The sequence below is a fragment of the Mya arenaria genome, chromosome 1, assembly GCF_026914265.1.
Source record: "Mya arenaria isolate MELC-2E11 chromosome 1, ASM2691426v1".
NCBI lineage: Eukaryota > Metazoa > Mollusca > Bivalvia > Myida > Myidae > Mya > Mya arenaria.
Window position 1 is genome coordinate 35,520,240 of NC_069122.1, and position 12,067 is coordinate 35,532,306.

Below are 12,067 nucleotides of genomic sequence, written 5' to 3' on the forward strand. Positions count from 1 at the left end.
ACAGTTAAGCATGAAACTGTTTTCATAGGCCAAGAAAAATAATCTGTAATTTATCAGGCACCTATTTTAAAACGTCTTTCATCGTTTAATAATCATTGAATATAATTTAAACGCATGTTGTGGTTGTAGGTATTTGTTTCGTCTCAATGAAACCTTAATACTGTAAAGCGGGTTTATAAGATAAAGATCAATGAAAAAATGATCCAGCGCCAATTGCAAATTGATTATATTGATCGAAGTGAATTCCGTCTAAAAGTTGAATATGAAAAGTATTATCACACAAGTATAGTTATCTAAACCCTTACTCAAGTCGTATACTTAAAGGGCATGGGGCCAAATTCAGAACATCCACTCACACTCCAACCACATTCCCGTAAGGGACACACAAGTGATCACTTGATCACAAATTTAGACCGCTAGTCCGCCAACTTCACTCCGCTAGGCTGCTAACTTCGCGTACATTTAGCTGCCTGTCTTTGTAGCCATCGATGAAACATTTTTGTTTATTTCATTCACGCTTTCAAAGATATTCAGATGTTTGAATAAATCTTACCGAAAATGCACTTAAAGTTTGTGTGAAAACATGTTACGTGTTTTTAGTATTATTAACTGTTGTTTATTTTTTTTAGGTCTATGAATACAGTTTCATGCTTAACTGTTTTATCAAATGTTGCCTCGAGGAAATCGTGTTTTAGGAGTTGTATATATACTTCTGATAATACAACGTGTATATGTGAAATGGAGTAATGAAAAGGCGAATGGCAATTGATTGATTTAGAGTGAGCGTGGTCTTACTTAGGGCCGAATTCAGAACATCCACTCTCACTCACACTCCAACCACAATCCCGTAAGGGACACTGATGTGGTCACTTGAGTGAAATAAGGGGAGTGACACTCAAGTGATTTGTTCGTATTCACACGCCTCGCTAACACTCCACTTCAACAAGTGAGAAATACAGTATATATACATGTATGTTTACTTGATCATATCTGATTATCTGTTGGACTATTGTGATGTTTACATTATACATTTTAAACATATGTTACTTGAGATTTGAGTATACTAGTGTTAGTTATGGCGACAAACAGAAGATAATAATTGTTATTCTGAAACTGAAATTTACAATTTAAAACAACTGATTTATAAAAATAAGCGTTTTGGGTTGTAAATAAATGTTGCAAAATGCATTTATATGCATGTTCTTTTGTTGTTGTTGCTGTTTTAAATATGTAGCCGTTTTCCGTTGTATCACGTGCTTTAAATATGTATTATATATAATCTTGCTTTTGTGTTTTGCATAAAGTGGTCTTTGGCGTTCGAAAATAAAAATGAAAGTTGAAAACGCTAAATAAAAAATAGCAGATGGATAGAATTAGCAAATAAATCTACTTCTTATAGGGGAAATTACACCTCGGAGTGAAAAACAACTCAAGAAATGTAAGGGAAAATGGATGAAGATGACGATTAAAATAATGATAATAATAATAATAATAATAATAATAATAATAATAATAATAATAATAATAATAATACTAATAATAATAATAATATTATAATAATAATGATAATAAAAATAATAATAATCCAGCTGAATGTAAGCGGAAAAATACATTTTAATTCCCTAACCACTATCTGAAATGGCCTAAAGTTAGCGGCCTCAAGGCCTAGCTGCCTAATGTGACTAGCGGCCTAAAATTGTTTCCTATTTCAAAGCATTTTATATGCGTTCTTTTCTAAAAGAATGATAAATTAAATTTTTATGTTCATTAATCAACATCCTTTAGCGAATATCAGCATTTCACCCTTTTCCTGGGCTGTTGGATTGAGTTTTGGGGATTCTAGGCCGCTAGGCCACCAGGCCGCTAAGTTCACTCCGCTAGGCCGCGGAAATCGCTCCAGCGTGATGAATTTTGCATAGGAAATAAATTAGATTATATTTTAGGCCTAAAAAAAATTGTTTGGTTAGGGTTACATCCTTTTCAAAAATAGGTAGGGTAGGTAGGCTTTTTTTTTTTTTAGGTTTTAAACTACATATTGAAAAGCAAAAAAAAATAAAAATATTTTTTTTTTTTTAGTTTTTCATTTTTTTTTTCAAACTGACTATAAAAACGTTAGGGTCGGCGCCTATTCCGTAGGTAGGGTCGGGTAACCCGAACCAAATATATTTCTTTAGGCCTTAGCATTGTGTCACGTAACGTCGTTACGTATAAACTTTAAAGTGTCACGTAACATGAAAGTTACGTATGAAACACTTTAAAGTAATAACAAAAATCAATAATAGAATTCAAAGTTTATTTGTATCAAAAAGTAAATACTTCATCATGGTGATCAAATGTAGATTCACTTAGATGCTGACAGTTCGTGATAGCCGCTGGCTATTAGACCAATTAGCGTGACAGTTCATGACTGTAGAATACATCTTTTTGTATATAACAAGAAATTAGATATGCATACCTGTCACAAACTAGACGAAATCAGCAGTGTATATGAAAGCATGTTACTCAGTTAGCTAGGGTTAGGTTTTGGGCATGAACTGGACATATAGCCCGTATGATACTTAAGAAGGTACATAGCAAAATAAAGACTTAGAACACTTAAACAGTTGTTGGTTGTTTACTGAACGAACTATCACGAAAGTTAAGTGAGCGTTGGCATTACGCGACACGTAAAAGTTTGGCGCCTGCTGACCAAGGATAAGAGCAAGGTTGACGTGGAACACAACGGCGAAGTACTAACGACCACCTGAAACGAAAAAGGGGTGAGTGACAATTTCGGTTTTATTGGATAACATAGAGAAATGGCAGAACCAGATATTAGTAGAATTTTTCAAAATTTAGGGGAACAATTACAAAATGTATCGGCTGTAGTAGGCACTCAGAGTATATCACAAGTAGTACCATATTTTGACGGGGATACCAAACAATTCAAATATTGGATAAAAAATATTGAAAAATACGGCGTTCTTACGGGTCTAGATAGCGAAAGATTAAAAATGGTAGCTTATCAATCTAGCAAAAATGCAGTTAGTGATTTTATACAAAGGTATCTAAAAAGTAACCCTGATGATAACTGGGATACACTAAAAGGGGAATTAAAATCAAGATTTTCGAAAGTACAAGATCCACAACATGCTTTCTGTCTATTAAGGGCAATAAAACAGACACCAGGGGAAAATGTTCAAATATATGCAGAACGACTTTTAACTATGGCGGAAGAAGCTTTCGTAGGTCATAACGGCGACCTAATAGTTATTGAAAGGCAACTAATAGGGTTCTTTATTGATGGTTTGGCCCATGATTTCCTAAAAATGAAAGTAATGCGAGAAAATCCAGATACTCTTCAAGCCGCGGTGCGTAGTGCAACAAATGAACAAAATCTTAGAACTAGATTTAATCTTCGAATAGGTAATGCGCCGAGTCAAAATAGCAGGCATGATATTAGCATCAATGATAGGCATGAACCTATGGAAATTGATCATTTAAGACCAAATAAATACTGCATATACTGTAGACGGCCCGGTCATAACATAAAAGATTGTAAATCAAGAAAACGCGAAATAAATGCCGTAGGTAAAGAATTTCAAGTTCAAAATAACCAAATTAGTGATAAGCCAAATAACGATTGGAAATCAAAGATTGAATGTTGGAATTGTGGAAAAATGGGTCATTTTCAAAGGGAATGTCGAAATGGCAGGAGACCATATTACCCCTCACGTAATCAAAAAAAACTAGGCGTCTCTTATCATAAAGAAGTCGGTGATAGGAGAAAACATATGTCAACATTCACTATAGCAATTTGTGGGAATCCAAATTCATGTCTGATAAAAATAGGAAACATTTCTTTTAGAAGTTTAGTAGACACAGGTGCTGAAGTTAGTTTAATTAGTCGAAAGGCTCTTAGGTTATTGCAAAACAAACCTAAACTCTCAAATAAACGCGCTCATTTACAATCAGTTAACGGTAATTCGCTACAAGTTGATGGCTCAGTACAATTAAAATTTAAAATCGGCCGAGTTCACAAAGTACACGAATTCTATGTTGTCCCAAATATAAATAGAAATATCATTTTAGGCAGGGATTTTTTATCAAAAAATGGGGTAAGACTCTATTTTGATTTAGAATGTATGCGCATCGATGATAGTTATGTACCTTTGGAAGAAGATTTACATATTGCATCAATTGTGAGACTTCAAAAATGTACTGTCTTGAAACCACAAACAAAGTACTTATTAAATGGTAAGGTAAAATCAAATCCCAATATAGATACAAAAAAATGTTATGAGATTAAAAACATAAACAATTCATTTTTAGATTCTGAACCAGGCCTTGTAATTGTTAATTCCGTGGTTAAATTTCAAAGCAAACGTACATTCCCAATTGCAATTATAAATAACACTCATAAAACAATTAAGTTAAGGAAAGGCAGTGCTATAGGCAAAATTGAAAAATTAGAGGCTCAAGAGATTGCTTCTGTTCAAAATACTTCGGTTAAAGGTAATCCAATGACTGATGATGAAATTTTGACAGACTTACGAGTACCCAAAGATCATGCTGAAACGATCTTACCAATTATAATGCAAAATCGAAAACTTTTCGCTAAAAATGACTCCGATCTTACTCAAACTGACACCGTTACCATGACAATCGAGACAGGAGATCACCCCCCCCCCCAATTAAATTACGACCACACCGCACACCTTTGAATAATAGGAAAATTATTGACAATGCAATTGACGAAATGCTTGAGGCAAATGTAATTAGGAAGTCACATAGTCCTTGGAGTTTTCCCATTGTAATAGTAGATAAAAAAGATGGCACTAAACGATTTTGCGTATATTTCAGACAATTAAACAAAATTACAAAACCCACATCTTATCCTTTACCTCTCATAGATGACATATTGGCTATTTTAGGTAAAAGTTCATGGTTTAGTTCGCTTGATCTTAAATCAGGATATTTCCAAATGAAACTTGCAGAACAAGATAAAGAAAAGACTGCTTTTACGACCGGATTCCGAGGTCTTTATGAGTTTAATACTTCTCCGTTCGGCCTCTGTGGAACTCCTGGACGGTTCCAAGAATTACTTAACCAAGTATTAGAAGGCTGTGAAAGTTTTGCCATTGCGTATTTAGACGATATCTTAATATTTTCAAAAACAAAGGAAGAACATTTGGTACATCTCCAAAAAGTATTCAAACAACTTGAAAAACATAAACTCAAATTAAAACTGAAAAAATGTCAATTCATGCCAGAAGAAACACAGTACTTAGGTTTTGTTATTGATAAATTAGGAATCAGACCAGACCCTAAGAAAGTAGAAGCAATTAGACAAATTCCAACTCCTAAATGTGTAAGAGATGTACGGTCAGTCTTGGGAGCTGCCGGCTTCTACCGCCGATTTTGTCCAAAGTATTCCGAAATGGTTGAGCCATTGATTAACTTAACTAGGAAAACAGTCAAATTCTTTTGGTCACCAGACTGTGAACGAAGTTTTCAACTACTTAAAGACAATCTGACGAAAATTCCCTATTTATCTTATCCGGACCTAAACAAGCCTTACATTTTATATACAGACGCTTCAGATAAAAATATCGGAGCATGCCTCACACAAAAATGTGAAGAAAATGAGATTGGGGATTATGCTAATGAAAAACCAATTTTTCTGCTTTCACATAAATTGTCCGATACACAAACTCGGTGGAGTACCGTGGAAAAGGGAGCATTTGCCATACATTAAGCATTACAAAAATTAGACCATTATTTGCACAATGCTGAGTTTGTTATTAGGACCGATCATAAACCCTTAAAATATCTTTTAGAGTCTCCCATGCAAAACAAGAAAATTCAACTTTGGGCGTTAGGCATAGCTGGTTATAATTGTAAAATCGAATAAATACCCGGAAAAACTAATATCATAGCAGATTTCTTGAGTCGCCCCCCATCGTCCGATACTATCCAAATTGACCCACCCACTGATTACGAACCGGATATAAGTGATAACACCTCAAATTTCCGAAAATTATGTTCCAGAGAATATTAAGCAAGTCAACGCCATTAATTCCCATTATCTAAATAAAAAACAGGTTGTTGATAAAGAATATGAAGAACAAGATTCTTTCGTAGAACCGGTAAAACAATTTGAAAGTATGTCAATGGCTAATGAACAAGATCTTGATGCCAATCTTTTACAATTAAAGATAAAACTGCGACATGGTCAGCCTAGCAAAACGGAACAGAATAAATATATTGAAATAGACCGCATTCTGTATTATTTGTCAAACGCCGATGAGGAGCCAAATTTAAGATTAGTAATTCCCAGCCATTTAACACCTTTAGTCATTACGCAATATCATGATAATAATGGGCACCCGGGTAGTCAAAGGTTATTTTCAACCATTAAACAAAAATATTTTTGGCCTGGACTGTTTTAAGAATTACACGCATATGTTGAAAAATGCGTTACCTGTCAAAGTCGGAATTTAACCAAAATAAAAGCTCCCATGCAAGACCGCCTGAACATGGCACCATACCCATTCTCAGTAGTGTCTGTGGATGTCCAGAGGCCTCTACCCCTAACCAGTTCCAGGAATTGTTATATTATTTGCTTCTTAGATATGTATTCAGGCTTCGTAGAGGCTTTTCCAGCACCTGACAAAAGTTCAGATACCTTAATACACTTACTGGTAGAAGAAATCTGTTGTAGATACTCAACTCCCCTTCGTTTAATCTCCGACAATGGTAGCGAAGTAACTAGCGGTGCTTTCCAGGCCGTTCTGAAAGAATTAAACATAGATCATGTAAAAACTTCCACCTATCATCCTCAGGCCAACGGTCAAAATGAAAGATCTCATGCAACTATCAATAACATTTTATCACAACTAGTAGAGGGTAATGTCCGACAATGGGATGTACATCTTAACATGACCTTGGCCGCAATGAGATTTTCAACATCAGAGAGCTCTAAATATTCACCCTATTTCCTTCTTTTTAATCGAGACCCGGTTCTTCCAATCGATAATTTACTTAAGCCCAGAATGAAATACCATGGCGAACAGTACTATCAAATTATGCTTAATGCACAACATAAAGCATTTGTAGAAGTCCGCAGACAGCTTAAAAAATCTAAACGAAAACGAGTAGAGTATGCAAATAGGAATGCCAAAGACATACGCTTCAATTTAAATGACCCTGTCTATTATAAGAACTTTCAAAGACATAATAAATTGGATGCTAAATGGAAACCGTATTATCGGATAATCGAACAGAAATCACCACTAACCTACCTAATAAAAAACCAACTTGATTACTCTATTGTTAAAGTGCACGCTGAACAAATACGACATGCAAAAATTGACGAATGGCCAATTCCCAAAACATCTAATAAACGACCTATACGAAGAGCAAACTATGTTGTCCCACCAAGTGATTTATCAAGTTCTGATTCAAATGATTCTGAGCCCATTGATTCAGAACCCCATCAAGTTAATTTACCTCCTATAACAAAAAGAGTTAAGCAAGAACTTGGCACCGAGTCTGATAGTGAAAATGAAATACCCCTCGCAGAACTCCAAAAGATTCTACGAAATAAATCTAAAGTCACAAAGATGCCAACAGAGGTGACGAATGATACTCTAAGCAGTTCTGATTCTGAATCTCTTATGAGCGGCATCAATCAAAATAACCCACCCGCCGATACAAATCATATTGTTTCTGATAATTTGATAACCCCTGAGTCTAGCGACAATGAAGCAATGAATATTGAGGCTGTTTCAGCTCCACCACTTAACGTCAAAAAACATAAGAAGGATTCGGCGGAAACGCGTTGAACTTCAACGCTTGTTAGATTTAAATTGGCGCTTGTTAAATTGATAAAAAAATATTGGAAAAAAATTATGGGGATAAAAGGTATAACGCAAGGGTTATTGGTGGCAAAACAAAACATTATTTTTTTTCTCTGGTTTCAGATATCGAAATGAAATGAAATTAAAATATATTAAGTAAGATGAAATAATTCCCATGATGAAATATTTCTTTTAAGAAAAATCGGACGAATGTCACGTAACGTCGTTACGTATAAACTTTAAAGTGTCACGTAACATAAAAGTTACGTATGAAACACTTTAAAGTAATAACAAAAATCAATAATAGAATTCAAAGTTTATTTGTATCAAAAAGTAAATACTTCATCATGGTGATCAAATGTAGATTCACTTAGATGCTGACAGTTCGTGATAGCCGCTGGCTATTAGACCAATTAGCGTGACAGTTCATGACTGTAGAATACATCTTTTTGTATATAACAAGAAATTAGATATGCATACCTGTCACAAACTAGACGAAATCAGCATTATATATGAAAGCATGTTACTCAGTTAGGGTTAGGTTTTGGGCATGAACTGGACATATAGCCCGTATGATACTTAAGAAGGTACATAACAAAATAAAGACTTAGAACACTTAAACAGTTGTTGGTTGTTTACTGAACGAACTATCACGAAAGTTAAGTGAGCGTTGGCATTACGCGACAATTGTTTTTGAAGAAAAATATATCGCCACGTTATTGAATGGATTTGTATTTCAATGGATTATCCCGGTCTCTTAAATATTGTCTGGGATCGAGGATGTGCATTATTTGTTCCAAATATTTCATATATTTCATCTTTTCTACTTGTCATGTACTATTTTCACTCACACTCATTCAATTCGTACTCGCAAGCAATCCTCGAGGGCGGTTCAAGTGGCCTAGCCGAGCACTCACAAATGTCCCACTCACGAACACTTGAGTCTCACTCACACCTGTGAATACGGACAACCTTTCACTCGAAAATGTCTCGACCGTTATATGATTACAGAGGATTAACTCATTGAGTGTGAGTGAGAGTGATTGTTCTGAATTCGGCCCTTAGGTTCACTGACAATAAGGTTTAAAGAAACAGTTAATAAGGGACAATTTGCTTTGCTTCATTATTTATGAAAAAGAAAGCGCATACCATAATTACAGTCAGATTTTAGTTAAATATGTCATAGTTTAAATATTATAATCCCCATAGAATTTAATCTTATGTTTTCTATTTCAGTTGATGCCAAACATTTATATTTATTATCTTAAACCTAAGTTAAATGATCATATAAACACAGTGTAGATGTTTCAACAACCAAGTAGCAGAGTATTTTGTCGACAGTAAATGAACGGGTACTTGTACAACATACATATCATTACAATGAACGAAATAGCGTTTATATATATTTTAACTATTTAAAGAACATTTTGATAAATAAAACAGCAAAAAAAATGAGCAACGTTCGATTTGCAAAGACTGGCTATTCGTCTTTAAAATGTCGAAACAAATGCAATGGACTCGAGTCCTTTAGGTTCGTATTACTTAAAGAAAATATGAACGGAAGTCAGCAACCTCAAACGTACGTCGGTCCAAACATTTCCGGTGACTTTATCCTTGCAACGGAGAACTGGGACAGACGACAGCTGGAATCAGAAGTTGTTTTTTTAATTCAAAGCAGTGTTGGACCAGTACACGCTCTTCAAGGACATCGTGGTGAACGACAAAACCTTGAGGAGACTAACAGTGACAGGTGTTTAGGAGTCTTTGGTCCGCTCAAGGTGGGAATGGAGGGCGCGGCTTCTCGACGTTGAAGCGGTTGAAGACAAGCCAGTGGAGTCGGCTTGGTAACGACACCCTGAACTTTCTCCTTATTTGCTTCTTTGGAAGGTGCTCACGTGGAGCAATACGACTACATGTATGACGTGCTACGGCGACGCTTTGGGCAAGAGTCGGCGACTTTCTGTGTAACCATGACATGTCTTTATTAATATATTGACTTTGTTTCACCTGGATATGTTTACAATAATAAATTATTATTATGTACGAATAAAGCAACTATAGTACTATAAATTAAAGACATTAAATTGTACTTACTTTGCAATCATTCTTTTTTCGTATCACGTTGATTGCGATTAACATTTGGTACCTTAAACTATCTTATTATAAACGTCCAACTGCATCATCGGTGAATGAAATACTAATGAAGGAGGGGACTAAACTCCCTAGTCCACCCCGTTGAGTCCAATATCCCTTAAATCATTCGGAACTCCCCGGAAAATAACCTAGGATGTATGCCGGTACATCTGTAGAAGTAGTTCGTAAAAGTTTAAATAATTAATTGAAATGTTTTAACGTGTATTGTGTATTACAATGTCTTCATTGATTATTATTAGGGTGTATTATTGCATAAATATTATAAACCTAAGGGTGAAATCATTACGTTTAACCGCTTAATTGATATTACTACGCGAACTACTTGCAGCGTTGTTAAAGTGTCAAGTTCTGACATTGTAAACCGACAAATATGGCCGAGGAGTTCTGAATGCCCTTAAATAAATCCAGGCGGAACACTTGTGAAGAGGTCAATGCTCCTAAAATATGGGAACTTTTTTTACCTGGGTAGGGAAAAATATATTCTTTTCCAGGAGGGGAATGGGCCGAATTTTGTTCCGAAAAACACACTGAATACTTAATATAATTAGTTTTTGCTTAGTGTTGCATAATTATACTTATTTTTTTTAAATTTTCCTGATGTGCCTAAAGTTAAGTACAGTACGTACAAAAGTTGCAGCATTACAAATAAATTAGCTAACTCGCCTGATTCATTCTTGCATACCGGACGTGTGTTTCCGGTCATGTGACCGGTGCTGGAAAAACTACTCTTACACCCCCATGTAAAATGAGTCACGCGCAACAACGCCCCACTTCTTATTTCTTTTATTGTATGGTTTGTGAAAAGTATAATATGCAATTTCAATAAAGCAATAATTTATTTAAATTTGAAATAAATAATCGTAAAAGCGCGGTATTTAAAGGAACTATTTTGACGTTGATAGTGATTTAAATTTACTGCGCTTTATGACATTACGCAACGTCGCACGCGCTTTTTGATGAAATGTACAAAAGTGCGTTTTGTACGTCAATTTTTCCACAAATTCATAATTTTGGGTATACAAGAAAAAATATCAATCATGATTTTCCGGTCCGGCATACGCGGGTCGGATTTTTCTATCCGTACCGGAAACACATGATATATACTAAAAAATCTTTACATTCGCTTCTTTATTGAGTTTGTCCTATCTAAGTCAATAATGTTCATATTTAAAAATCTCGATAATAAATAATTTACGTGGTGAATATTACAAACCGTACATCACGAGCTAGTAGAGCTAGACACAAAATACCTCTACGAACTAAACACTCTTGTTATTGTGCAGAGAAGGTTTTCAAACCACTATCGACTGTTCCATTGACCTACTGACATCAAAAGAATCTGGGTCATCTTCTGGTTGAATACAACAACCTACCACCTTAATTAAAATGGTCCAGTGTAAAAAAGTTCATGAAATATTGTGATATTGTGTGAACGAGATTTTCAGAACACTTGGAATGAACTTTTGAAACATACAAATGACATCTCACGATCTGAGGTCCAACTGACCGTCCGACCTTTATAAGCTTAAAATACGCCATTTGTTCAAAGTGGGTCATTTCACCGTTTAAAAAGTAAAACAAAAATGAAAATAATTAACACATCTAATCAAAATAATTTTGTCTACGTAGGTTTTTGACCTTGGACACAATGTACCCGAATGATGAAGTTTTTATTCTAAATAGATGTGCTATTTTTATTTGATTGCGTGCTTCTGCTGGGTGCTCAGAGGGGGCACAAGTCAAGTAGCACAGCTACTAAGTGGTAATATACGTTTGAATGATTGACCTTCAGCATACGCGACTTGCCATCTATTGTATCAAGGCATGTGAGGTTAAGTTGGGTGGGATGAATGTACTGTGCTGGTCAGTTGTGATGTGCATGAACAATGATATCCTATTTCACGAACATATTTGGGTAATTTCTCAATATAATTCAAAACCTACTCGTCACCGGATACGTAAAAAGTAACTTATTCTACCACAAGTTTAGACCAAAGTGTCTTTACCGGAACTTGGATTTAATGACATTGCTGGGTTAATTGATGTTGAAGATACAGAGAAGTTACTTATGA